This window comes from Arachis hypogaea, chromosome 18 (genome assembly GCF_003086295.3).
Source record: "Arachis hypogaea cultivar Tifrunner chromosome 18, arahy.Tifrunner.gnm2.J5K5, whole genome shotgun sequence".
Lineage (NCBI taxonomy): Eukaryota > Viridiplantae > Streptophyta > Magnoliopsida > Fabales > Fabaceae > Arachis > Arachis hypogaea.
The window spans coordinates 49724038-49748024 of record NC_092053.1 but is presented as its reverse complement, the minus strand read 5'-3'; the positions used below and the strand labels follow the sequence as shown (position 1 = coordinate 49748024).

At 39.8% G+C, this 23987-nt stretch overlaps 1 non-coding gene across 1 annotated transcript; it reads left to right on the top strand.

Annotated features, from left to right (window-relative positions):
- The first annotated feature begins 23172 nt into the window (after positions 1 to 23172).
- Positions 23173 to 23279, top strand: LOC112773836 (small nucleolar RNA R71). The gene has a single exon (XR_003188363.1). It is a non-coding gene; the product is annotated as a small nucleolar RNA R71 (small nucleolar RNA).
- Positions 23280 to 23987: the final 708 nt, after the last annotated feature.

Here is a 23987-nt window from a genome sequence, read left to right as displayed (position 1 = left end):
GAGACTCTCGTCGCAGAGACTATATCCGAAACCAATGTGGGAAAGGATAGGTTGCCCGCAATCTGCACGTGTCTCATGGCCTTCTGGATGTGTCTTGGTAAATTGAGGGGTTGCTTTGTAAGGATGTACCAGATGAAACAGCCATGTTTGCAGTGAAGGTGGACTCGTGAGTGCTCGGAAAGACATAGTCGGACATAATCTGTGCCCACACGCGAGCCTCCAAGGTAAGTGCTGGAGCTGATATGCTCTTAGGTCGAGTCTGATGTTGTCCGTAGATCCATGTGCTTCCAGGTTGTGCTATGACACCAAGGACGCTATTCCAGTCTAACTGGTATGTTTGGCACCTGAGAAAGGCCTCTTGATAGGTGTCCAATCCCTCTGGGCCAGGTGGAAGATCCAATACTCTCTGAATGGCCCCCTTGGAGACAAGGACTTGCTTTTGATGAACATAGACAGACTGCAGGGTCGGCAAGTGAAAGTTGGAGTAGAATTCCACTACCCATGAAAGATTGGCCTCCCGCGGCTGCCTCCTCAAGAATCCCCACTGTCTCCTCTCGATGCGGGGCTCCACAAAATCAACAAAGTGGGTGGGAAGGATGAGTAGATGCTCATTGTTGTAGTTCCTCTCAGCCAGGATGGGGAACATCTGCTCACAGTAATAGTTAGTGAACCATTCAGGGTCCCTTGCAGGAAAGGCTTTCTCTGCTTCATCAACATTGATGATCCTCTTTACCCACTTTGTTGGCGGCTTGACGCTTGTAGATGGTGGCACCCTAGCCATGGTTCTTTTAGTGCCTTTCCTTACCGGTGTCTTGTCAGTGGCCTTCTCTTTTTCTTTCTTGGTACCCATCCTAAGGAAGAAAGAAAGAGGAAGAATGTTAAATATAGATAACTAAAAACAAGAAGGAGGAAATTCCAAGTGAGAATGAATGCCAAAGAAAAGATAATAGCTTAAATACATGGTAGCTACAACATGTAGGTAAGACATCAATTAAGATCAAGAAGGCAATTCATAATAATTAGATGCAAGAGGGTTTATGGCATGCAAGAAAGAGGCATGAGAAGCATAGCTCAAGCATCAAATTCAATAATAAGTATCACATGGAAGAAAATAATGAGCACTTGTATGATGATAATTGTGAATGATATACTCAATACATATGGATTGCAAGAGTTGTGAAAAAGAGGCATTAAAGTAGTAGGAATAGAATAGAAAAGAATTCAAAATGCCATGTTGGCTTTTTCACAAACACTTGGTGTTCAAGTTAAAATAGGAATAAAAATAATTAATCCAAGTATATATGAGATCCATAATAAAAGTCAATTGTCAAATTACTCCTCATAATATCCATAAGCTCAAATATAATAAAATAATACCCAAATAAAGATCCAACACCAACATAAAAAGGTATGATAAAAGAAGAAAAAGAAACCATAAATAACTAAGCTAATATAAAATTGAGAAGAAAGAAAAAAATAATTAAATGCAATAAATGAAAGAAGAATGAAAGAGTAGAGGAGAGGAAGAAAAGAAACCTGAGGAGGAAGATTAAAAAAAGAAGAAGAAAGAAGTAGGAAGTAAGAAGTAAGAAGAGAGGAAGAAGAGAGAAGAAAGAAGAAAGAATTATTGAAAGAGAATTAGGATTTGGGAGGAGGAAATAATTGAAACTGGGCAGTGCGCAGGTTTAGTGATGCGGCGCATGCGACGCGCACGCGTACACGTGGGTTGCGCAAAAATGAAGGTGACGCGTAAGCGTCTGGCACGCGTAGGTCGTGCTAGTCGCGCGAGACCAGCCACGTGCACGCACAACTCTCTGTTCAGTCTGTTCTGGGGCTAAAATTGCATACGACGTGTGCGCGTCAGGCACGCGTACGCGTGAGTGATTTTGTGCCTCTAGCACAGTTCCAGCGCCAGGCCATCACAACTCTCTATTCAAACACGTACTTACGCCGATTTCCATGGTCACGCGTGCCTGTCCTAGACGCGTACGCGTGGGTTGCCAAAACTGCAAGTGACGTGCACGTGTGAGGTACGCGTATGCGTAGACTTGCTTGAGCGCAAAGCACGGTTCCTGCTCAACTCCCACGTAACTCTCTGTTCGATCCCTGTTTTGGGCATTCACGCATGATGCGTACGCGTCATAGACGAGTGCGCATCGTAGCTCTTCTCTTTTTTTATGCAGGATGTAGGTGATTATGCAGAATTTATGACTTAACACTGATAAAAACAACATAAAACTAAGAATAAAATGGGACAATCATACCATGGTGGGTTGTCTCCCACCTAGCACTTTTCTTTTACGTCCTTAAATTGGACGGTCCACAAGCTCAGTCTTCTTCTGTTGGTAGATCCTCCAAGAGGAAGATCTCCAACTCCTTATTGTTCTTTATTTTCTCACCATGATACAGCTTCAAGCGGTGGCCATTGACTTTAATGAATTTGGAGCTTGAAGGATGACTCAGGTGAAAGACTCCGTATGACTCTGTCTTCTCTACTCTATAGGGTCATTCCCACCTTGATCTCAGCTTGCCTGGCATGAGCCTCAACCTTGAGTTGTAAAGGAGAACTAACTCCCCAGGTCTAAACTCTCTTCGCTTGATATTCTTGTTATGCACAGCCCTCACCCTCTCTTTTTATAGCCTGGAGTTCTCATATGCTTCTAGGCGAAGGTTCTCTAATTCCTGTAGTTATAACTTCCTTTTAGCTCTGGCTCTCTCCAATCCCATGTTACATTCCTGTACCGCCTAGAAAGCTTTGTGCTCTACCTCCACTCGGAGGTGACAAGCCTTTCCATAAACTAGACGGAAGGGACTCATTCCGATTGGTGTCTTGTACGCTGTCCAATAGGCCCAAAGCGCATCTGCAAGCCTGGTACTCCAGTCTTTTCTATGAGGCTTGACGACCTTCTCCAGGATATGCTTTATCTCTCTGTTAGACACATCGGCTTGCCTATTGGTCTAGGGATGATAAGCCGTTGCCACCTTGTGAACAATGCCATGTTTCTTCAGTAGACCTGTCAATCTCCTGTTACAAAAATGAGTTCCTTGATCACTCACGATTGCTCGTGGTGATCCAAAGCAACTGATAATATTATTTCGAACAAAGGAGACAATAGTGTTAGCATCATCAGTATAGGTAGGAATTGCTTCCACCCATTTGGAAACATAATCAACAGCTAACAATACGTATAAGAAACCATTAGAGTTCGGAAATGGACCCATGAAGTCAATACCCCAAACATAAAAAATTTCACAGAACAACATAAGTTGTTGGGGCATCTCATCCCTCTTGGATATATTCCTAAATCTTTGGCATGGGGAGCAAGATTCACAGAAAGCAGTTGCATCCTTAAAAAGTGTGAGCCACTAGAATCCACAGTCTAAAATTTTTCTAGCAGTTCTTTGAGGGCCAAAATGTCCACCATCTCAGAAGAGTGGCAGGCCTCTAAAATTGACTGGAATTCTGATTGTGGCACATACCTTCTAATTATTTGGTCAGCACCACATCTCCATAAATATGGGTCATCCCATATAGAATACTTGGACTCGCTTTTAAGCTTGTCCCTTTGATGCTTAATAAAATTAGGAGGAAAGGTACGACTAACCAAATAATTAGCTATAGGTGCGTACCAAGGAACTACTTCAGATATTGCGTGCAAGCTATCAAATGGAAAAGCATCATTGATAGGAGTAGACTCATTCTTAAGGTGCTCAAGGCGACTCAAGTGGTCCGCCACTAAATTTTGGGAACCACTCCTATCTTTGATTTTCAAATCAAATTCTTGAAGCAACAATATCCAACGTATTAACATTGGTTTGGACTCTTCTTTAGCTAATAAATATTTTAGAGCTGTATGGTCTGAGTATACTACCACCTTAGTACCAAGTAAGTAGGCTCGGAATTTATCCAGAGCAAAAACAATAGCCAGAAGCTCTTTTTCAGTGGTAGTATAGTTAGACTGAGCAGCGTCTAAGGTCTTAGAAGTATAAGGGTCCTTACCTTCGCGTTGAGCCAGCGCCACTCCTACTGCATAGTTGGAGGCGTCACACATTATCTCAAATGGATGGCTCCAGTTTGGCCCTCTCACAATCGGAGGTTGAGTCAAGGCGATCTTCAGTTTATTAAATGCTGCCATGCAGTCCTCACTCAGCTCGAATTCAACATCCTTCTGTAGCAGTCGGAATAAAGGCAATGTTACCTTACTGAAGTCCTTGATAAACCGCCGATAGAAACCTGCATGACTAAGAAACGAACGGACTTTCCTCATGGAGGAGGGGTAAGGTAAACCAGAAATGACATCTACCTTTGCTGGATCAACTGAAATACCAGTATTAGAAACAACATGTCCTAGAACAATACCTTGCTTTACCATAAAATGACATTTTTCAAAATTCAATACAAGGTTTTAACTAACACACCTGTCTAATACTCTAGCTAAACTATCCAAGCAAAGGTTGAATGAATCACTATACACACTAAAGTCATCCATGAAAACTTCCATACAGTTCTCAAGAAGATCTGAGAAAATGCTCATCATGCATCTTTGGAACGTAGCCGGTGCATTACATAAGCCAAAAGGCATCCTCTTATATGCATACGTTCCAAAGGGACATGTAAAAGTAGTTTTCTCCTGATCTTTAGGAGCTATATGAATTTGAAAATAGCCCGTGTAACCATCTAAAAAATAGTAGTGTGATTTACCTAACAGGCGATCAAGCATTTGATCGATGAATGGCAGTGGGTAGTGAACCTTGCGAGTAGCCTGGTTGAGGCACCTATAATCAATGCACACCATCTAGGAGTTCTACACTCTAGTTGCCATGAGTTCCCCATGCTCATTCTTCACTGTTGTGACGCCAGACTTCTTTGGTACCACTTGTACTTGGCTGACCCATTCACTATCCGAGATTAGATAGATGATGTCGGCTTCAAGCAGTCTGGCCACTTCCTTCTTGACAACCTCTAGAATGGTGGGGTTCAGCCGCCTTTGAGATTGACGGACAGGCCGTGCTCCCTCTTCTAAAAATATACGGTGCTCACAGACTTGAGGGCTGATGCCTACTATATCCGCTAAGATCCACCCAATAGCTTTCTTGTGTTTTCTCAGCACACTAAGCAACTGCTCCTCCTGTTAGGAAGCGAGTTCCCTGATATGCAGAAAAATAGACTTCCGCGTAATAACTACCGTTAAGTGCACCGGGTCGTATCAAGTAGTAAAACTCACTAAAGAGTGAGGTCGATCCCACGAGGATTAATGGATTAAGCAATCAATAGTTAATTGATTAGCCTAGTTAGATGATTTAGTTTGGAGTGATAAGCAGCAGCAAAGTAAAATTGCATAAAAGTAAATAAAAGCAGTAAAGTGCTGAAAAGTAAATTGACGTAAATGTAAAGTGCAGAAAGTAAATGACATAAAATAAATGAAGAAAAATAAAACGAACATTGGGATCAAGAGATATTGAAATTCTCCGGATCAAGTTCATCCTCATCTCTTCCTAAATCAATGCATTCATTGATCTTCTTGGCAATCTTAAGTGATTGGATCCCAATGTCTTAGCTCACCAATCTCTCTAAGCTTGAACAATTTCCCAATGTCTTGGTTTAATTGTTCATGGGAAGAGATGAAGCTTGGTCACTGATTATACCACACACATTCATAGATCAAAGTATTGGTAGGATTACATGTCACTATATCCATCCAACCTCCAACCTAATCCAGTGTGAGAAAGCATTTCTAGCATGATTTTCTCATTCCTTTGTCAAGGCTCCGAGAAAATCCAATTATGAACAATTTCTCCATCGAGACAATTATTCAATTGAATTAAGATCGAAAGCTTTCTAGTAAGACCAAGAGAAAAGACAGAGAAAGCATGATGAAAATTACAATTGATCCATTAAATAATAATAGAGCTCTCTAACCCAATGAAAAGAGTTAGTTTAGTTCATTACTCTAATTAAACAGAGAGGAAGAAAGTGCAGAATAAAGAATAAGAAGATGAAGAAATAGAACTGGAATTGAAATTTCAAATTCATAATGGAAATTACAAACTAGAATTAAACTACAAGAAAAACAGAAAAGAAAAGAAAAGAAAAGAAAGAAGAGTGATAAATGGTGTGTGTCAGGGGATGTGAATGCATGATCCTGGACTCCCCTCCAATCCAGAATGATTTCTCCAATCCAGCTACTGCCTATATATAGGCTTACAAAAAAATGAAAGAGAAAATTACAATTGAATTAAAATTCCTAATCTAGATCCTTCTTGTGCCTTGGATGAGTGATAATTGATGGCTCGGCTTGCTTGCATGATCCAGGGGTGTAATTGGGGCTTTAGTAATGTTGCAGTGTTAAAAATTGCTCCCAGACTCTATCATCCGCGTTTGCGTCAACGTTGGCATGCAAACATCCGCTCCAACGTTTTCCAATCTACGCGTACGTGTCTCCCACGCATACGCGTGCATGCTGCTTTTTGCCAATCGACGTGTCCGCGTGACCCACGCGTACGCGTCATATCAAATTTTTGCCCAGGGATGATGGTGCACGAAATTGTGATCTCAGGCAACGGCGCCAGAAACTCTGTACGCACGTCTTAATAAATCGTTTTTCATTCACAACTTCGATACAACTAACCAGCAAGTGCACTGGGTTGTCCATGTAATAAACCTTACTTGAGTAAGGGTCGATCCCACGGAGATTGTTGGTATGAAGCAAGCTATGGTCACCTTGTAAATATCAGTATATAAAATAGTTATGGAGTTTTCGAACATAAATAATAAATAGATAGAAAATAAGGACAGAAACACTTATGTAATTCATTGGTTAGAATTTCAGATAAGCGTATAGAGATGCATTCGTTCCTCTGAACCTCTGCTTTCCTGCTGTCTTCATCCAATCAATCTTACTTCTTTCCATGGCTGGCTTTATGTAAGGACATCACCGTTGTCAATGGCTACTTTTTATCCTCTTTGGAAAATGGTCCAATGCGCTGTCACTGCATGGCTAATCGTCTGAAGGCATCACCCTTGTCAATGGATGCATCCCATCCTCTTGTGAAAATGGTCCAAATGCTCTGTCACAGCACGGCTAATCATCTGAGGTTCTCGATCATACTGGAATAGGATTCACCCTCCTTTTGCGTCTGTCACTACGCCTAGCACTCGCGAATTTGAAGTTCGTCATAGTCATTCAATCCCAGAGTCCTACTCGGAATACCACAGACAAGGTTTAGACTTTCCGAACTCTCATGAATGCCGCCATCAATCTAGCTTATACCAGGAAGATTCTGATTAAGAGATCCAAGAGATACTCATTCAATCTAAGGTGGAACGGAAGTGGTTGTCAGGCACTCGTTCGTGGGGGAATGATGATGATTGTCACGTTCATCACATTTAGGTTGAAGTGCGAATGAATATCTTAGAAGCAGAATAAGTTGAATTGAATAGAAAAACAGTAGTACTTTGCATTAATCTCTGAGGAACAGCAGAGCTCCACACCTTAATCTATGCAGTGCAGAAACTCTACCATATGAAAATACATAAGTGATAATGGTTCAGGCATGGCCGAATGGCCAACCCCCATGAAAGTCTAAGATAGCATAAAACTGATCAAAGATGTCTAATACAATAGTAAAAAGTCCTATTTATACTAAACTAGTTACTAGGGTTTACAGAAGTAAGTAATTGATCCATAAATCCACTTCCGGGGCCCACTAGGTATGTGCTTGGGCTGAGCTTGAATGTTACACATGTAGAGGTCAATCTTGGAGTTGAACGCCAGTTTGTAACGTATTTCTGGCGTTCAACTCTGGCTTGTGACGTGTTTCTGGCGTTTAACTCCAGACAGCAGTGTAGAATTGGCGTTCAACGCCCTTTTACGTCATCTAAACTCGGCCAAAGTATGAACTATTATATATTTCTGGAAAGCCCTGGATGTCTACTTTCCAACGCAATTGGAAGCGCGCCATTTTGAGTTCTGTAGCTTCAGAAAATCCACTTTGAGTGCAGGGAGGTCAGAATCCAACAGCATCAGCAGTCCTTCTTCAACCTCTGAATCTGATTTTTGCTCAAGTCCCTCAATTTTAGCCAGAAAATACCTGAAATCACAGAAAAACACACAAACTCATAGTAAAGTCCAGAAATATAAATTTAACATAAAAACTAATGAAAACATCCCTAAAAGTAACTAGATTCTACTAAAAACATACTAAAAACAATGCCAAAAAGCGTATAAATTATCCGCTCATCAGATGACATCGCGGACGTTGGACCCAGCGTTTGCTCCCTAACGTTACCTCCAACGTTGGCCTTTTCACGCGTACGCGTGGGTAACGCGTACGCGTGGTTTGCCACTTCTTCATCAAGCACGTATACGCATGAGGGATGCATACGCGTGGCTGCAATTTTTTTCAGGCTCCTTTGTCGCGAATGTTGGGGTTAACGTTGGATCTCCAACGTTCCTTCCAACATTGCTTCTTCAATTTTTCCTTACAGCATTGGTTCATTGCTAACATTTGTTCAAACTTTGTCATCAACGTTGGCTCTTCAACTCTGTTTTTCTCTGCTTTTCTGCTTCTATTTAGCCTATCTTCAAACAAACAAGTGTATCAAAGTAACATACAGGATAATCTTTACTCTACTAAGTGTGCTAATAATGCTCAAAATTATAACTTCACTTAGTTTGATCATTTCCATCATATTTACCCTGCATATTAAAAAAATTTACCCGTGCTTGAGATTTTCTTAATGCAGAGATTATTCATGCTTTTGCTCCTTTATCAACAAAATTTGTATGAAAATTAAACTAAAATTTAGTGAAAAAGCATAGAAAAATAGGCTATGATGACCTGGCATCACAGCAACAAACTTAAATCTTGCTTGTCCCAAGCAAGGAGAGAATCATGCAATAAAGTTTGACAAACTAAGGTGAGAAGGGTAGCAGTGTAATATTCATGGTTGGCTAGCTTTATGTGCATGCAACAATTACAGAAGAAATTTAAATGATGGATGCTTCTATCTAGCTCACTTTATGAAATCTTTTCTTTTAAGTTTCTTCCTTGAACAAGCTTTTCATTCTGTTTATGGCTTATTCTTTTTGGGTGCTTTGCACCATGATTTGAAAGCTACAACTCTAAATGCTTTGTTTTCAAGTATTACCACTTGATACATAAGCACCACAAGCATTTAATCAGAGGACTCTTTTAGCTCATTTTGTTTCTTATCCTCTTGACTCTCTAATCATTGATGCTCAAAGCCTTTAGCTTTGAACGAGTGCTTTTGCACTTGAGCCTAACCTTGACTCTAAGTGTTTTGTTTTTAAGGTTTTTGCTTGATACATAAACACCACAAGTACTTAACAATTGAATTGTCATTGGTACTCAGAGCCTTCAGCTTTCTCATTGTTTCCCTTTTTCTTTCTTGCCTTAATTGCAATTGCTTGTTCAAGATTTTTATGATTTCAAAAGTTTCATAAAATGTGCTAGATGAAAACTTCAATTTAAATAAATTCAACCGCAATTGAGCAACAAAATAATCATGCTAGCTTCCCAATACTTATATGCTCATGCTACTTCTTCCTTATTTGTTTATGATCATGAAACTAAATTGCTTTGGACTCACAAAATTCAAGATAGCAGTCATGATGTCATGCAGCATGTTACAATTCACAATTCAAACTATGCTTATTCACAAGGAGCAATCACACATACATACAAAGAGAATAGAAGACAATTATGCAATTTAAGTTACTGGAAATAAATAAGAGGAAAAAGAGCTTTACCACCTTGTAGTTCGTCTTCATTGTTGTTGTCCTTTTTCTCCTATTTTTCTCCCTTCCCACACCAATTTAAGATGATTGCTTATCCTCCAGCAACAATTAAAATAGTGGTGATGAGGTTCATGATGGGTCATGAATGTCTTAAATACTGAAATGTGAGTAATGTATATGGTTAAGCAAGTGAAAATTAAAGATAACACTACAGGCCTAAGAAGTAAAGGCATTATGATTAAATAAACAAGTGGTGTTGCTAAATACATAGCATAAAAAAATTAAGTGGCACACCAAACTTAGTGTGACATTTTCTCTTAGAATTGAGGCAAGTATCCAAAAAGATTGGAAAACGGGTTGTTGCAGGGCAACACCAAACTTAGAATGTAACCATATATGCCAATTTTATTTGAAAGAAAGCTAAATAAAAGAAACGGTTCTATATGTTAATAACACAAACACCAAGAGCTAGAGGTGTCACAAACAGGGGCTTCTTGGTGAGGCATTAACACAAACAGTCAAAGAGCATAGAAAATAAAAAGCAACTGAAATTAAATGAACAGAAAGAAAATGTCTAATCTAGGTAACCAACCAACTGGTAGTTTGTTAATCACAATCAATCCTCGACAACAGCGCCATAAACTTGATATGCAGAAAAATAGACTTCCGCGCAATAACTACCGACAAGTGCACCGGGTCATATCAAGTAGTAAAACTCACTAAAGAGTGAGGTCGATCCCACGAGGATTAACGGATTAAGCAATCAATAGTTAATAGATTAGCCTAGTTAGACGATTTAGTTTGGAGTGATAAGCAGCAGAAAACTAAAATTGCATAAAAGTAAATAAAAGCAATAAAGTGCTGAAAAGTAAATTGACGTAAATGTAAAGTACAGAAAGTAAATGACATAAAATAAATGAAGAAAAATAAAATGAACATTGGGATCAAAAGATATTGAAATTCTCCAGATCAAGTTCATCCTCATCTCTTCCTCAATCAATGCATTCATTGATCTTCTTGGCAATCTTAAGTGATTGGATCCCAATGTCTTGGCTCACCAATCTCTCTAAGCTTGAACAATTTTCCAATGTCTTGGTTTAATTGTTCATGGGAAGAGATGAAGCTTGGTCACTGATTATACCACACACATTCATAGATAAAAGTATTGGTAGGATTACATGTCACTATATCCATCCAACCCCCAACCTAATCCAGTGTGAGAAAGAATTTCTAGCATGATTTCCTCATTCCTTTGTCAAGGCTCCAAGGAAATCCAATTATGAACAATTTCTCTGTCGAGGCAATTATTCAATTGAATTAAGATCGAAAGCTTTCTAGTAAGACCAAGAGAAAAGACAGAGAAAGCATGATGAAAATTACAATTGATCCATTAAATAATAATAGAGCTCTCTAACCCAATGAAAAGAGTTAGTTTAGTTCATTGCTCTAATTAAATAGAGAGGAAGAAAGTGCAGAATAAAGAAGAAGAAGATGAAGAAATAGAAATGGAATTGAAATTTCAAATTCATAATGGAAATTACAAACTAGAACTAAAATACAAGAAAAACAGAAAAGAAAAGAAAAGAAAAGAAAGAAGAGTGATGAATGGTGTGTGTCAGGGGATGTGAATGCATGATCCTGGACTCCCCTCCAATCCAGAATGATTTCTCCAATCCAGCTACTGCCTATATATAGGCTTACAAAAAAAGAAAGAGAAAATTATAATTGAATTAAAATTCCCAATCTAGATCCTTCTTGTGCCTTGGATGAGTGATAATTGATGAGCTCGGCTTGCTTGCATGATCCATGGGTATAACTGGGGCTTTAGTAATGTTGCAGTGTTAAAAATTGCTCCTAGACTCTGTCATCCGCATTTGTGTCAATGTTGGCATGCAAACGTCTGCTCCAGCATTTTTCAATCCACGCGTACGCGTGCACGCTGCTTTTTGCCAATCAACAGAATTAGTAGAAGAGGAGCTTGTTTCTTCCTCAAATGGCGCTTCAGATTCGCCCTCAGATAGGACTGGCGATTTGGTAGTAACCACTTCACCACCCTCAGAGGCTAACCGATGCCGAGCTCGCCTAACACGGGAAATAGTTTTCTCGATTTCAGGGTCAAACGCGGATAAGCTCGGATCCGGTAACGAACGCGTCATTCAATGAAAGAAACATAGAGCTCGTGGTAATAAAACAAAATAAAATATGAAAATATGTAAATTTAAAAATATTTACACTAACCAATAATTTAGCACACTGTTGCAACTCCCCGGCAACGGCGCCAAAAATTGACGGGCGAAAAATTACCGATTAAGAATTTATAATGGAAATAACGTTGCAAGTACAGTTCTTAACCGACAAAAATTACGCTTATCAATTTAGAAAGAGTTCTCACAATTTAAGAATAAAATACTGGGAGTAGAATTCTCAGGTCGTCTCCTAACGAGTTGACAAAAGAGTGCAATTTATTGATCAGGAATTTTCTGAGAAATTTTAGAGTTGGAGAATGGAAAAATAAATGATTATAAATTAAAGCAATGGAAATTAATGAGAGGTTTTATGTAATTAAAATAAAAAGCCTTGACTAGGAGAAGATTAATCGGAAGTTCTATCCTTGTTGAACTTCCCCAAGTGTAATAGTAAGAGGTTGTTGTTTCTACTTAGTTATCCTTTACCGAACAAAGGAAAGTCAAGTAACTGAACCAACTTTGATTCACAATTCCTAATCCTCTCCTAGGGAAGGATTAGAGTTAGTGACTAGAGAGTCAGCCAACAACTTCCAATTACAAATTAACACTTGATTATTCCAACTCAAGGGTCTCCTATTAATCAACTCCAAAATAAGTTAGGAGCATACTCCATTGACATGGATGCCATTTTTGCAAACATCTAAAGGGAGTAGAAAGGAGACATGATAATTAAAATTAATTTAGCAAAAGCAATGTTTTTGAAATAATAAATTAAGGGAAGATGACATTCAAATAACTGATGAATTTAAATGTACAAATAACTCTTGCATTAATACTTTCCAAAATTAAAGATATCCATATGTAACTCTGAACAAGCTGAATGGAAGATAAAAGAGTAAGGAAATAAGAAAACAAACTGTAATGATAGAGACTTCAAACGGAGGTAGTAATTCTCTCAAGATCCAATCCAAAAGTATAAACTAAAAATCTAAGAATGCGAAGAACCCTAGAGGAAGTACTCTTTTCTCTCTCAAGATTCAAAACCTAAAAACTAAAACTAAGTGAATGTAAATGTGTGTTGAGTCTCTGCTTGTCCCCTAGCTCTAGTCTGTGTTTCTGGGCCGAAAACTAGGTCTAAACTCAGCCCAAAATCACCCCCAGTGTCTTCTACAGTTGCAGCACGTGACGCACATCACGCGTACATGTCACTCACGCGTACGTGTCAATGGTCTTCTGCGTGTGTCACGCGTACGCGTCAGTCATGCGTATGCGTCAGTCACGCGTACGCGTCGCTGTGAATTGTGCCAAGTCGATCCTCGCTGGTTAGCTCCTTTGTTTCTTGTGTTTCTTTCACTTTCGCATGCTTCCTTTCCATCTTCTCAGCTATTCCTGCCCTATAAAGCCTGAAAACACTTAACACATGGATCACGGCATCGAATGGTATAAAAGAGAATTAAAAATTGACAATTTAAAGGCTTAGGAAGCAAGTTTTCAATCATAGAACAAAATTGGGAAGGATTTGTAAAATCATGCAGTTTGTATGAATAAGTGTGCAAAGAACTAATAAAAACCACTCAATTTAGCACAAGATAAACCATAAAATAGTGGTTTATCATGCCCTGCTCACTAAAACAGAAATTTCTTTTGATTATTTGATGGTTAGATACATGTTTGACTCTGTTAGAAGTGAGAAAGACAAAGCCCTTCCTTATGGCATGTTTCTAACTTGTATTTTTTAATATTTTGGTGTTGATTTGTCCAATGAGGATTATGAAAATAGAAATTCATATCTAAAGGGAGGTGGTGCAGTGAAACAGTAAAAGGACCTACTCGTTCTGACAGAGTGGTTCTAGATGATGAAGATGATGAGTTCTTCCCTGAGGACTCTCCTCCACCTTCCACCGAAGGAACCTCCATCTCCACTAGACAAAAATCTACTCTGTTCAATGTTGTTAGGGATATGGTCCAAGAGTTTGTCTCCCAATCCAATCACATGATTGCCATGAATAAGAAACAAAGGAAGCTAGCAAGCAATCATGAGAATTTCCTCTGAAAATTAAGGGATAGAGTGGTTGTATTTATGAAATTCATTGATAATCTTCAACAAGATGGAGATCATGCCATTGATGTTGAAGAGGAAGCTGATTCGGATGGAACTGGTTCAGCTGCCTAGATTTGTCTCATGAAGCTGCTCTGTCTGCTCATTTTGTCTCATAAAAACTATTTCTTTTGTTAACTTTGAACTACTTTTGTTATTTCGGATAACTGTAATACCTTAACAACTGGTGCATTTATTTTAAATTAATTTGGTGTTTTAGACTGTGCATTAACACTTTCTTGCAGGTTTTAAGGTGCGGATTTTACTTGATGTTGACTATGCTCCACCCTTGATGACAAAAGGCGGAGTAATAGCATGGGCAGTGAATTTTTTGGGTGAATTTAATTGCTGCTAATGAATTTTGTTTGATTTTTTATTGCTGATGCCACAATGGTTTTGGCATGAAAATTTGTTTTGCAATTTTCTTGCTACTGCTGTGATTTTTTGGCATGGATATTAGATATATGTTGCTAGTTTGCCATTGTTAAACTTGATATTTTGTCTTTGTTGCTGACATGATATGTTCAGTATTGGACTGGATTTGTGGTGATGATTGTTTGAACTCCCTTAGTCAAGATGAATTTGTGTAGCTCTTTATTGTGCTCTCTATAAGTATAATGTAAACAGGAACAAAAATAGAGCATAAATCTAGGGGGAGCTACTCTTAGAGAGGAAAGGGAGAGCAACACATAAGCAAGAAACATCATTCAAAGGGAAGTTTCTCAACTCCATTAAAATTCAATTCCTTTTAGTTAATGTTTAATTATGTTTGTCATCAAGGGAGAGATTGTTGAGTTAAGAAATTAACTAACATAATTGATGATGACAAACATTAGATTATTGGGCTAATTACCCAATCAGTTTTAATTGGTTTTGGTTAAGTGTTGCAGGCCAAAAAGAAAGAAAGAAGCAGCTGATGCACGGAAAACTTGTCTCTTAACAATTTTTTTTCGGCAAGTGTACCGAATTTGTCGTCAAGTAAAAACTCACAATAGAGTGAGGTCGAATCCCACAAGGATTGATTGATCAAGCAACTTTAATTAGAGGAATGTTCTAGTTGAGCGAATCCAGGATTTGAGTTTAGAATTGCAGATAATAAAATGGCGGGAAAGTAAATGACAGAAAAAGTAAATGCTAGAATTAAAGAACTGAAAGTAAATTACTTAAGTAAATTGCAGAATTGTAAATGGGAATGGGGGAATTGCTCATGAAAGTAAATGACAGAAAATAAAGAGAATGGGTAAGATCAGAAATGGGGAGTTCATTGGGCTTAAGAGATGTTGCATTCTTCGGATCAATTTCATTTTCATCTCTTCCTCAATCAATGCACTCATTGATCTCCTTGGCAATCTTAAGTGATTGGATTACAATTTCTTGTAATTCAATCTCTCAAATCTTGATCAATAGCCAATTCTTTGGTCAATTGCTCATGAGAAGAGATGAAGTATGGTCACTGATTATACCACATGCATTTCCCAAATCAAGTGTTGAGAGGATTATAGTCACATATCCATCCAAACCCAATTTGGTCCAGCATGAGAAAGCATTTCTAGCTTGATCTCTTCATTCCTCTTTCAAGGTTCAGAAGAGATCTAAGTATGAATAGCTTCTTTTCCAAGATAACTACCCAATTGGATGAAGATCGAAAGCTTTCAAGTAAAATCAAGAGAAAAGATAGAAGAAGAATAATGAAAACTAGTATTGATCCATCAAATTACAACAGAGCTCCCTAACCCAATGAAAGGGGTTTAGTTGTTCATAGCTCTGGAAAATGAAAACAAAGATGGAGAATACATGATGAAAACTAGAAGTGCAGAGAAAGTAAAATACAGAGAGTAGTTCTATACTCAGAGGCTCCCTATATTTTCCAACACCCAAATTAATTCAAAGTTACTCCTATATATACTACTCTTCTACTCTTCTAGTTGGTTCTTCAAGTCTTGGGTCTGGGCCTTTGGATCTTGAGTTTGAAGCAGTTATCTTCTTCATTGGGCTTGGCTTTACTTGCAGAGAGAAATTGTGAAGTGGGCAGAGACTTTAGCTCAGGACGTTAGTGGTGTTAACGTTCAGTGAAAATATGGGTTCGAGAACGTTAGTGACATTCAACTTTTTCACTAACGTTCCTTACCCAAGTAAGAGCCACGTTAACCTCAACGTTAGTGGCACAAACGTTGCCACTAAAGTTGCCTCTTTGTCCTTCGCGCACGTTATTGGGACTCAACTTTCCCAATAACGTTGAGAAGCCTCCCCCTTCCCAACGTTAGAGTCCACGTTAACTTAGTTAACGTGGCTCTTTTAACGTAGGCTTGCCAACCTTCGAGAACGTTAGTGACACTTAACATTGTCACTAACGTTCCAATGTGCCCCTTAGCTTCCACGTTAGAGTCCACGTTAACTAGGTTAACGTGGCTTCTAACGTGGCCTATGCTAGCCATCTCCAACGTTAGTGACAAAGTTGAGTGTCACTAACGTTGGTTCAACATTCCCTTATCCACGTTAGCTTCCACGTTAACTAAGTTAACGTGGGAGTTAACGTGGCTCATGGTGGCATGTGTGGGCTTCTTCCAACGTTAGTGACAATGTTGGGTGTCACTAACGTTGGCGTCACCTCCCTTCCTCACGTTAGCTTCCACGTTAACCTAGTTAATGTGGGAGTTAACGTGGCTTAGTGTGACTTGGCCAATGTTAGTGATAATGTTGAATGTCACTAACGTTGGCTTCCCCCCTAAGGAAATGCATGAAACTACCCTAAAAATAGTAAAGAAAAGGTCAGTGAAACTGGCCAAAATGCCCTGGCATCACAACACCAAACTTAAAGCTTGCTTGTCCCTAAGCAAGTACTGGAACAAGAGAATGATGAATGGAATGCCAAGAGAAATGAATCATTCTTGTGGAAGTCATGTCCTTGGTTTTATGGTGGTTTCATGTATAGCAACTTAGGTTCATTCCTGGCTTTCAGACCTTTATAATGTCCTAGAATACTCACTGTGATTGCATCCCATGAAACTTTTATTGATTGATCCTTTTGTTGTTATTTCAGGACTTATTTGTGTTCTTAGGCTAAGTGTTCTGTAAGGGGGCAACTCTTTAAAATAAGCTTTCAGCCAACACTCCCGAACCAGTTGGTTCAAGGTGCTAGGTGTTGAAGCACCCCTAAGAACTTACTTGCTCAAGTCTCTCCCCCATACATACACACCACAGGCATATAGTTTATTTATTTTCTTTTCTTGAGACCTTGGTGTCCAGCACCTCTTTGGGTTACTAAATGCTCTGTAGTGAGGGTTACTCTTGATAGTAGACTTTCAGCTGATAATCCCGAGTTAGTTAACCCAAGTTACCAAGTGATAAGGCACCCCTAAGAGCTTATTCATCCAAGTAGATCCCTCACACAGGAACACCACAGACACATGCCTCAAGATTAAAATCATTGGTGCCTAGCCTTATTGCTTACTCTTTTTCTTTTATTTTTTTAACCTTTATTGTTCTTTTCCCTTTTTCTTATTAGGATCTTCTTATTTATCTAGTCTCATGGGGTGTGTCTCAAGCATAGTATTCATGACAGATAGTTGTCCTCCCACCTTATGGTTGAATCAACTTAGCTAACTTATGACTATACCATAAACTCATGAACTCACTCCATAGTATGAACTCCTCTCTGGTCTTTAAAAATACTCATTCTCTTTTTCATTTGATTCAAAGGGACAATCATACACTTAAGCAAAGAGAGGATGCAGTGACATAAAGACCAACAAGCATAGACCTCTTCAACACAAAACTTAAGAGACGGAATTGAAAAAGGTTCCAACTACGAGTAACTATTAATCAAAAGTGCATTCGGACTTCCAATTTTCCACAATTCTGAGTATAATGGAATTAAGTAACAATGCAACCTTCGAGTGATGATTTCTAGTTGCCCTCTTTCTTTGTCATCATCCTAGTTCTCGCTACTTCACTTCCTTGGGTGAAGGTGCACCATTTCCTTATAAGATTCCTGCAAAGTAATTGAAAGTTGCTTGTTCCCACAGCACTTGCGACATAGTTAGCTTGCATGAACTTAATTTGGTGTGTGAACACCAAACTTAGTTCCTTGCCTAGTACAAAACCTTGCATATATGCAGAGAACCTCATATCTTGTTGTTAACACAACAATTATTACTAAAGTCTAACTACATCTAAGTGGTTTCCCTTGATTGGTTGGAGCTAGCAATATGCTTTTGGAATGGAGTGTGATTCTTTTGGTAGAACACCAAACTTAGAATCACACTTTCACTCTTGAATTGTTTTGGTGTGGAACACCAAACTTAGCTCCTCGCAATACAGGGGAAACAACTTGCGATCCTTATTGAAATAAAGATGAAAAGGAAACTACCTGAGGTTGGGTTGCCTCCCAACAGAGCGCTCTTTTATCGTCGCTAGCTCGAGGTTCCTCCTTTACTTGAGATGGTAATTCACTCTGGGGTTTTCCCCCATGTTGCTCAGATAATGCTTGAGTCTTTGTCCGTTCACTGTAAAAGTCCTCTCTGACCCTTCATCCATGATTTCGATGTGTCCATATGGCGAAACTTTTGTGACAAGAAAAGGTCCGGACTACCTTGATTTGAGTTTTCCTGGGAATAGTCTCAATTTGGAATTGTAAAGGAGTACTCGCTGCCCCTTTTCGAAACTCCTGGGTGCAAGATGCAGGTCATGTCTTCTCTTTGCCTTCTCTTTATACATCTTGGTATTTTCATAGGCTTGTGACCTGAATTCCTCCATCTCTTGCAGCTGCAAGATCCTCTTTGCACCAGCAGCAATGCTGTCAAAATTTAGTATCTTGATAGCCCAAAGAGCCTTGTGCTCCAGCTCCAGTGGTAAATGGCAAGCCTTCCCATACATTAGTTGGTATGGGGACATTCTAAGTGGTGTTTTGAATGCTGTTCTGTATGCCCAAAGAGCATCATCCAGCTTCTTCGACCAATCCTTTCTTGACGCACCCACAGTCTTTTCCAGGATCCTCTTTAGTTCTCTGTTGGATATCTCAGTTTGTCCACTTGTTTGGGGATGGTAGGGCGTGGCTACATTGTGTTTTACCCCATATCGTAGGAGAAGAGCTTCTAGTGGTCTGTTACAAAAATGGCTCCCTCCATCACTGATAAGCGCTTGTGGGACTCCAAACCGGCTAAAGATATTCTTCTTGAGGAAGTTCATGACTACCCTGTTATCATTCGTTAGGGTTGCAATAGCCTCTACCCACTTGGAAACATAATCCACTGCTACCAAGATGTATTTGTTTGCATATGAGATTGGGAATGGTCCCATGAAATCGATTCCCCAAACATCAAACAATTCCAGTTCCAAGATGAAATTTTGTGGCATCTCATTTCTTTTGGGCAAGTTTCCATATCTTTGGAATTCATTGCAGCTCTTTACTAGTTCTTTGGCATCCTTGAAAAGGGTGGGCCAAAAGAATCCGCTTTGTAACACCTTAGCTGCAGTTCTATCCCCTCCAAAGTGGACTCCATAGCATGAGCCATGGCAATTCCATAGGACCTCTCGTCTTTCTTCTTCTGAAAAACATCTTCTAAGGATTCCATCTGAACACTTCTTGAATAGATATGGCTCATCCCAGACAAAGTACTTTGCATCATTCATGAGCTTCCTTTTTTGATGTTTATTGATCTCTGGAGGCAATGCCCCAGTTGCCTTGAAGTTTGCAATGTCTGCGAACCATGGTGCTTTGTGAACTAGCATTAACTGCTCATTAGGGAAGAACTCGTTCACACTTGTATCAGGTGTTCCACCTTTATCATGAGGAATCCTAGATAGGTGATCTGCTACCTTGTTCTCCACTCCTTTCTTGTCTCTGATCTCAATATTGAATTCCTGCAACAATAAGATCCATCTTATTAGTCTTGGTTTTGATTCTTGCTTGGCAAACAAATATTTAAGTACTGTGTGATCCGTAAAAACAATCACTTTAGCACCAATGAGGTATGATCTAAACTTGTCAAATGTAAAAACTATTGCCAGCAATTCCTTTTCAGTAGTGGTATAATTTCTTTGAGTATCATTAAGGACTTTGCTCGCATAATATATCACATGGACTAAGTTATCTTTCCTCTGTCCCAACATTGCCCCAATTGCAAAATCAGATGCGTCACACATCAATTCAAATGGTAAATTCCAATCAGGTGGGGAAATGATAGGAGCAGAGGACAACCTCATTTTCAAATTTTCAAAGGCTAACATGCATGTTTCATCAAAGATAAATGGTGTATCTGATACAAGGAGATTGCTTAAGGGCTTGGCTATCTTTGAAAAATCTTTAATAAACCTTCTGTAAAAACCAGCATGCCCTAAAAAGCTCCTAATTACCCTGACATCACTGGGTGGGGGCAGTTTTTCAATAAGTTCTACTTTGGCTCTGTCAACCTCAATGCCTTGGTTAGAAACTTTATGACCAAGGACTATTCCTCCTGTCACCATAAAGTGACATTTCTCCCAGTTCAAGACCAGATTGGTCTCTTGGCATCTTTTCAATACCAAGGCGAGGTGATGTAGGCAACTAGGAAAGAAATCTCCGAATACCGAGAAGTCATCAATAAAAACTTCAATGAATTTTTCTATCATATCTGAAAAGATAGAAAGCATGCAGCGTTGGAAAGTCGCAGGTGCATTACATAGCCCAAATGGCATGCGCCTGTAGGCAAACACTCCATATGGGCAAGTGAATGAGGTTTTCTCTTGATCTCTGGGATCAACCACTATTTGGTTATATCCTGAATAACCATCGAGAAAACAATAATAAGCGTGCCCTGCGAGTCTTTCCAACATCTGATCCATGAATGGAAAGGGGAAATGATCTTTTCGCGTAGCCTCGTTGAGCTTCCTGTAGTCTATGCACATCCGCCATCCTGTGACTGTCCTTGTAGGAATTAGTTCGTTCTTCTCATTGGGAACCACGGTAATTCCTCCCTTTTTTGGGACAACATGTACGGGGCTGACCCAAGGGCTGTCTGAGATCGGGTAAATTACCCCTCCCTACCATAACTTCATAACTTCTTTCTGTACCACTTCCTTCATGATTGGGTTCAACCTCCTTTGGGATTGTATGGATGGTTTGGCATCATCTTCCAGCAGTATCTTGTGCATACATATGGCCGAACTTATCCCCTTCAAGTCAGTAAGAGTCCAACCAATGGCATCTTTATGGTTTCGCAGTACTTTGAGCAGTTCATCCTCTTGATCTTGGCTGAGGCATGAGCTTATAATTACTAGGTAATTTTCATCCTCTCCTAAGTATGCATATTTGAGAGAGGGTGGCAATGCTTTGAGTTCAAGTTTGGGTGCTTCTGACTTTTCGTTCTCTTTCTTTGGTGCACCTTGTATTTGAATCTCTGCTGTTGCAATCTCTTCACTAAACATAGGCTCCTCCTCTATTATACCTTCAGGTTCTTCTTCTTCAAAATTTTCCTACACTGCGTCTTCAAGTGAGTCCAACCTCATACACTCTCCCATTTGCTCTGGTGGGTAACTCATGGCTTTGAACACATTGATCGTCATCTTTTCATTGTGTAATCTCAGGGTGAGATCTCCTTTTTGTACATCAATGAAAGCTCCAGCAGTAGCCAAGAATGGCCTTCCCAGGATGATGGAGGCCTTGGCTTCCTCCTGCATGTCCAGCACTACAAAGTCTGCTGGGAAGATAAAATCTCCCACTTTTACCAGCAAATCTTCTACGACGCCATGCAGGAACTTGAACGATCGGTCTGCCAATTGTAAGGCCATCTTTGTTGGTTTAGCTTCCTCAATCTTCATCTTTCTCATCATAGCTACCGACATCAAATTGATGCTGGCTCCCAAGTCACAAAGAGCCTTTTCCACTGTGATCTCCCCTATAATACAGGGGATCTGAAAACTCCCGGGATCCTTCAATTTCTGGGGTAGTTTGTGCTGAATGATAGCACTACATTCTTCGGTTAGTATCACAGTCTCGTTGTTCTTCCAGCTTCTCTTCTTAGTCATGAGCTCCTTCAAGAACTTGGCGTAGAGTGGCATTTGTTCTATTGCTTGAGCAAAGGGTATGTTGATTTGCAGTTTCTTGAAGATTTCCAAAAATCTCGAAAACTGATTGTCATCCCCCTTCTTCTTTAATTGTTGAGGGTATGGGACTCTTGGGGCATCTGGCTTAAGCACTCCTTCCCCTTTTTGTGAACTCAAATTAGGAACTTGAGCTCCATCTTGCTCTTCTTCCTCTTTATCTGATTCCTTTTCTTGTGGTTTCTGAGAGGTTTTCTTCAGTTCCTTCCCACTTCTAAAGGTGATAGCCTGGCACTCCTCCCTTCGTGTTGAGCTAGTCTTGCTGCGAAGGTTGTGGCTTGGAATTTGCTTGAATAAGTAGCCAAACTGTGTCTCCAGTTTCTTGATGGCAGCATCCTGATTCTGCATATTGGACATCACCTCTTCTCGGAACGCTTTACTATCTTGAATCTCTTTGCCTATGCCTTCAAGTAGATTCTCAATCTTTGAGATTCTTTCATCAAATGATGATAGGTCAGGCTGAGGAAGGTTATTCTGGCCTTGATATGAATATGGAGAGCTGTTGTTATGGGGGTGTTGATATGGTCCAGATGTGAAGTGTTGGGTGGCTGCATTGTTTGGATTTGGGCGTCTTTGATCAAGGCTTTGGTCTTGTTGATTTTCCCACCCAAAGTTTGGGTGATTCCTCCATCCAGGGTTGTAGGTCTTGGAGTATAGATCATGGTTTTGCCTAGGTGAATTCCCAATGTAGTTGGCTTGCTCCTGACTACCCTCTGCTTCTTCATTCACTCCTTCTTGGGTTGTTGATGAAGTGGAGATTGCTGCTACTTGGTTCCTCTTCATCTTCTTGGTGAGGTCAGCCAGCTGCTGGGTAATGACCTTTTTTTGGACCAGCAGAGCATCTACATTGTTTAGCTCTATTACTCCTCTTGTATTCCCTCTTTCGGAAGCATAGAAATAGTCTTTCTCTGCTACTGTTTCAATGATATCTATGGACTCCTCAATGGTCTTTTTCTTGTTCAAAGATCCTCCAGATGAATGGTCTACGGCCTTCTTCGACTCATAAGAGAGCCCTTCATAGAAAATGTGCAGCTGCACCCATTCATTGAACATATCGGGTGGGCACCTCCTTGTTAGGTCTTTAAACCTCTCCCATGCTTCATATAAAGTCTCACCATCTTGTTGCTTGAAAGTTTGGACCTCAGCACTCAGCCTATTAATTCGTTGAGGAGGGTAAAATCTTGCTAAGAATTTGTTCACCACATCTTCCCAAGTTGTCAAGCTCTCCCTTGGGAAAGATTCCAGCCACTTGGTTGCCTTATCCTTGAGTGAGAATGGAAATAAGAGCAGTCTATAGGCGTTAGGATGAACACCATTAGACTTCACTGTGTCACATATTTTCAGGAAGGTGGTTAGATGTTGATTGGGGTCCTCTTGGACACTTCTTCCGAACGAACAGTTGTTCTGAACAAGGGTGATGAGCTGTGGTTTTAGTTCGAAATTGTTGGCATGGATGGTTGGCTTTTGAATGCTACTTCCACAGTTTCCTGGGTTTGGATTGATGTAAGAGCCTAAAACTCTTCTATCCTCCCCAGCATGATTTGCTCGACCTCTTCCGCCATGGTTGTGAGCCTCTTCTTCATGATGGTTTTCCATGTTTTCTTCCATGTTTGGTTCAAAGTATTCCTCAAAGTGTTCCTCCTCTTCTTCAGCACCAACTACACGTTTTTCTCTTGCCTCCCTCCTTAGTCTAAGGAAGGTTCTCTCAGGTTCAGAATCAAAGAAAGTTGAAGCCCCACTTCTTCTCCCTGTCATACACCCAATAAGTACAAGCAAAGAGAATAGGTGCAAAAAGTATATCTGTCAGAATTACAGTTAGTGTGAGTGATGCAATATATCAAACAGTTAGTAGGTTAGTGAGAT